Genomic DNA, 6,021 nt, shown 5'->3' with positions numbered 1-6,021 from the left:
AGAAAAACTTAAGTATATTGTCAGATGGCAATTACTTACATTATACTGAATATGAAACAAAGCCTCAAGCCCCAAAGCCCCCTTCCATCTTTGTTAGCCTTTTAAATTTAAGACACGTGATTTAGAATACTGAAGCATGGTCACATACATGTCTGAGTGTCTAGTGAGCTTTACAGTACCTCCTTGGTCAGATAATAAACTTGCCTGCTTTCTTGAAAGAGATGTATCTTCTCCTTTTAAATCAATTAGAGATATCAATTCAATAAAATTTTAATGTATATTACTCGTGCCTGCAGTGAAATAGGCATGTAATATTTAAAGTTCTGCTCTTATATACATATTCCCTTTGAGAGAGCATTATGAAATAGAAATGTGCTTTTGGCTGCAGCTCCTTTGTCATGTCTGAAAGATACTATCTTGGAGGAGGCATCCTGGGCCTCTGGCTCTCCCACTCTTTCCATGTCTTCCCTTGTCATGTCTCCTGAGGTAGAGGGATTGCTCTTCATATGGATCAGTTGCAGCTGGGCATTCCATAGTCACTTATTTTCTGCATTTTAATCAGTTGTGTATCTCTGTAATAGTTCCATCTGCTGAAAAGGAAGGGTGAGAGCTACATTTATGTGTGAAGATATGTATGTATGTATGTATGTATGTATGTGTGATGTATGTATGTATGTATGTATGTATGTATGTGTACAGACACACACACAGGCATGAGTGCACTTGCAAGTGACTGTCACCCCTAGTTGTGTGTTCTCTTTCACTGTTACAGCTCTGACCTGATTACTTAGACTCCAATACTGACTCCACCACACCCTGGCTTCATGATAGTCACTGGATTTGATCTTCTTGTCTGTAGCATGAGGATGACACTAATTTACTTCTCAACCTTATTATAGTAGTAACATGAGCATTTCTGATCTGTCTGGGTCATCAGCTTATGTTTGGGTACTGTCATGTGTACTTACATTCACGTGGTTCTAATACATTATTAAATGCCTTTCTACTTGGCTGATCCCTGACACACTCAGCAAAATTGTTGTCCTTCTCATTTCAGGAGTTAATGTGGCACCAATCCAGACAAATATGAGCAATGAATGGCAGCACATGCCATAGTCAGTGTCAGCGTCTTCACTTTCATCTGTCATTTACCTAAAAAAAATCTGTTTTAAGGATTAACTCAACACTAAACATAATTTTAATAAATTGTAATTACATTCAATAACGAATGTAATAAATTGAGATAATGACCTACGTGGCAAAATAATTTGGCAAAGGAATGGCATGCTATTTTAATCCTCTCACACTGGCGTGAAGAAAACTTACAGGTGCTTAACAGATAAATGATGCTCTGTGTCAGGCTGAGGCCAAATACCATCACACACTGGGCAAAAGATTTTAGATGTTCAATAAAATGGTGCAGAAATGAGTTATCATATAACATACTATGGTATAACTATGCCGAACAGAACACAAGTCAGGTCAAAGGAAACATCATTTCTTTTGTAAGGCGATGTGCCATAAAAGTCATATCTTTAAAGTATTAATTTGCAGTATCTCATTAGCAATCTGTAGAAGTAAATGCATAACAAGATACTTTGCTTAATGATGTTTATTAGTAAACATTATAAATATTAGTGCTAAATGATTGCTATTCTAAATAAAAAGTTATACATTTGCGAGTAAGCCCAAAATAATTATCATATCAACCCAATAAATCATGCTTTCATTACACTATGTTCATTTTACAGGTTTTTAAATTTTAACCTTCTGTCTATATTATTTTTTATTCATTATATTTTACTATCAGTTGTGTGTTTTAGGTAACGTATTGATAGTCTATGATTTCTTATATAGAGGGGATATTTAAATAAAAATACAGACCAAAATTAGATAGCTGTACTAACTCCTTTCTGACTCTCGAGTTGAACACTAAGAAACACTGCAGTCATGTAAGCCACTTAACTTTGCTGAGAGTCTCCAAAGGTAGTGTGAAACTTCAGCTGAAATTTTAATCCATTTAGTTTCTTTTATTTTAATTTTTTATTATTATCATTTGTTACAATTTATTCAATTTGTATCCTGGCTGTGGCCCCTTCCCTCATCTCCTCCCAATCGCACCCTCCCTCCCTCTTCTCCCCCTATGCTCCTCCCCTAGTCCACTGATAGGGGAGGTCCTCCTCCCCTTCTGTCTGACCCTAGCCTATCAGGTCTCATTAGGACTGGCCGCATTGTCTTTCTCTGTGGCCTGGCAAGGCTGCACCACCCCTGCATCCCCCCAGGGGGAAGTGATCAGAGTTAAGAAGGAGATTTGCCCATGTAAATTGACTAACTCCATGTTTTCCTCCACTTTTGAAAGTCATTTAAGGTTCTTAAATTATCTTTTTTTTTCTTTTTTTTTAATTTTTCATCAATTACACTTTATTCATTCTGCATCCCCCCATAAGCCCCTCCCTCCCTCCTCCCTCCTCCCTCTGCATGCATGCCACTCCCCAAGTCCACTGACAGGGGAGGTTCTCCTCTCCTTTCTGATCTTAGTCCATCAGTTCACATCAAAAGTGGCTGCATTGTCCTCTACTATGGCCTGGTAAAGCTGCTCCCCCCCAGGGGGAGGTGATCAAAGAGCAGGGCAATCAGATTATGACAGAGGCAGTCCCTCTTCACATTACTATGTAACCCAATTGGACTCTGAACTGCCCTGGGCTACATCTGTGCAGGGGTTGGTCTCCTTGGTTTGCCTGTGGTATATATGCAAGATTAGAGTCTCACAACAGCGTAATGCAGCCGTGACCATTCAGGCCTTTACAGCCATTGAAGCAGGACAGTCTCCCCAAGCATGGGAGCTAAAATGTTACGCTCAGGATGCGAGGCTAAGCACTGCACTCAGGGTCAGCCGCTTTCGACCCAGAGAAGAGCATGTCTGATTGCATGCAGGTTGATGCCCCAGGTCCCGCCTCTGAGAAAAAGGTATCGGACGGGTCTGATGCTCTTTGGGTGGATGACACCTAAATGAACATCTGTACAAAGTCCCAATTTATTTCTAATATCAGAGATCAGATCTCTACTCTTGCCTGATGCGTCTAAAACAAAAAGGGGGAACTGTAGAGAGCTGCGTAATGCCGCGCCTTAAAGATGGAGCTGGTTTCCGCCTTCCACCTTCCCGATGGTGAGTGCTCTCTGTCACAAACAACTCCATATTTGGCTAAGGTTGAGGATCTGGCTTGCTTCCATGTATGTGGACTTATCTGCATTGCCCACGTGGCACGCTGGGGTTGGCTACCCAGAGGCTATTTAAGCTGTGGGCTGGCTTTAACCAGGGTCAGATGATTGTTCAATGTTCCTGAATAAACTGCATTGAAAAAAAAAAAAAAAAGAAAATCCAACCCATTCCTTCTTGTAATTGCTTACCAATGTAACCTGCCTAAATAACAGGTAAGAACTTATAGACAACTATAATATTCTGAAGTGACAATAGTGAACTATTAACTACTTTGTTTTAAAATTAGAAACAGCCCTTCAGTAAAGCTAATGGGATTTTCAAAAAAAAAAAAGAAGGAGATTTGCTGTCTTGACTGTCATTGGAGAGCAGCAGCCAAGGCCCTGCGCTACGCCATGACTGTGGGCCTCAACAAGAGCCACAAGGTGATGAAGAGCGTCCACAAGACTGGGCACCTCGGATGCCTCACCAAGCATATGAAGTTCATGCAGGACATGATCAGGGCAGGTGTGCTGCTTTGCACCCTATGAGCTGGGTACCATGGAGCTGCTCCAGGCGTCCAAGGAGAAACACGTGCTCAAGTTCATCAAGAAGAGAGTGGGCATGCACATTCACACCATGAGGAAGCAGGAGGAGCAATGTGTTAGCATCTATGAGGAAAGTGGTGTCCAAGAAGGACTGATGCCCCCTTCCCCAATATTGTGCTGACAAAAAAAAAAAAAAAGGAATGAAAGAAAGAGAAAGAAAGGAAGAAAGAGTTTTGTAGGTCAACAAGATAGAAACTAGAGAAATAAGGAAACTAACTGACATGAATCAAATTAAGCTAACAGATATCTACATACCATTTTACCCAAATAGAAAAGAATATACATTCTTCTCAGCCCCACATGGAATGATACCCAAAACTGATCATATAGTCGGACACAAAGCAAGCCTCAACAGATAAAATTGAAACAATCCCTTGTAACCCATCAGATCACCATGGATTAAAGATGGACTTCAATAACAACAGAACAACGGAAAGCTTACAAACTCATGGAAACTGGCCAACTTTCTACCCAGTGACCACTGGATCAGGGAGACTTTCTAGAACTCAATGAAAATGAAAGCACAACATACTCAAGCTTATGGGACACAATGAAAGCAGTGCTAAAAGGAAAGTTCATAGCACTAAGAGCCATCATAAAGATCAGTGGACTTGGGGAGGGGCATGGGAGGAGCTGAGGAAGGGAAGGTGGGATTGGGAGGGGTGAAGGAGGGGACTAAAGCGGGGATTCAAAGTGAATAAACTGTAATTTATAAAAAATAAAAAATTATGATCAAAAATTAATTATTTAGAAAAAGGAAATCGGATAGATCTTGTACTAGCAATTTAACAGCACATCTGAAAGCTCTACAACAACAAGAAACAAATACACAAAAAGGGGAGTAGATGGCAGGAAATAAACTCAGGGCTGAATTTAATAATTTAGAAACAAAGAACAATACAAAGAATTAATGAAATCAGGAGCTGGTTGTTGGAGAAAAATGAAGATGGACAAACCCTGAGGCAAACTAAAAAAAGGCAGAGAGATAATATCCAAATTAATAAAATAAAAAACGAAAGGGGAGACATAACCATGGGCACTGAGGAAATCCAAGGAATCACTTAGTTTTACTAAGTACTCCACAAAACTGGAAAATCTAAATGAAATAGATGGTTTTCTTGATAGATTCAACTTATCAAAGTTAAATCACTATCACTAGTAACTACTTTGTTTTAAAATTAGAAACAGCCCTTCAGTAAAGCTAATGGGATTTTCAAAAATAAAAGGAGATTTGCTGTCTTGACTGTCATTGGACCAATGTAAATAGTCCTACAACCCCTAAGGAAATAGAAGCTGTCATTATAAGTCTCTCAAACAAACAAACAAACAAACAAAAAAATCCCAGGGCCAGGCAGTTTCAGCACAGGATTCTACCAGACTTTCAAAGAAGAGCTAAAATCAATACTTACTCCTTAAACTATTCCAGAAAATAGAAATAGAAGAAACATTGTCAAACTCATTCTATGAGGCCAGAGTCAACCTGATACCCAAACCATCCAAAGATCCAACAAAGAAAAAGAATTTCAGATCAATTTCCCTTATGAACATTGATGCAAAAATACTCAATAAAATACAAACCAAATCTAAGAACTCATCAAAAACATTATCTCTCATGAACAAGTAGGTTTCTTGCCAGGGATACAGGGATGATTCAATATATGAAAATTGTTTTTATGCAATCCAACATATACACAAACTGAAAGAAAGTAAAAACCACATGATTATCTCATTAGATACTAAAAATCCTTTGACAAAATCTAATACCCCTCATGATAAAAGTTTTGCTTAGGGATACCAGGCATATACCTAAATACAATAAAAGCAATACACAGCAAGCTGATAGCCAACATCAAATTAAATGGAGAGACTTAAAGCAATTCCACTAAAATCAGGGACAAGACAAGGCTGTCCACTCTTTTCTTATCTATTCAATACAGTACTTGAAGCTCTAGCAAAAGCAAGAGGACAACTAAAGGACAGTAAGAGGATATGAATTGGAAAGGAAGACTTCAAAGTATTGTGAAACAAGACGTCAAAGTATTGCGAAGACAAAAATTCCACCAGAGAACTTCTACAGCTTATAAGCAAAGTGGCTGGATGCAAAATTAACTAAAAAAATCAATAGCCATCTTTTATACAAATGATAAATGGGCTGAGAAAAAATAGAGAAACAACACCCTTTACAAAAGCCACAGATAATATAAAATATCTTGATGT

At 38.8% G+C, this 6,021-nt stretch overlaps 1 pseudogene; it reads left to right on the top strand.

Moving 5' to 3' along the window:
• Positions 1 to 3,528: 3,528 nt before the first annotated feature.
• LOC110566326 (large ribosomal subunit protein eL36-like) lies at positions 3,529 to 3,899 on the top strand (annotated as a pseudogene).
• Positions 3,900 to 6,021: the final 2,122 nt, after the last annotated feature.

The sequence above is a fragment of the Meriones unguiculatus genome, chromosome 18, assembly GCF_030254825.1.
Source record: "Meriones unguiculatus strain TT.TT164.6M chromosome 18, Bangor_MerUng_6.1, whole genome shotgun sequence".
In the NCBI taxonomy this organism is placed as follows: domain Eukaryota; kingdom Metazoa; phylum Chordata; class Mammalia; order Rodentia; family Muridae; genus Meriones; species Meriones unguiculatus.
This window is presented reverse-complemented; position numbering and strand designations above follow the sequence as displayed.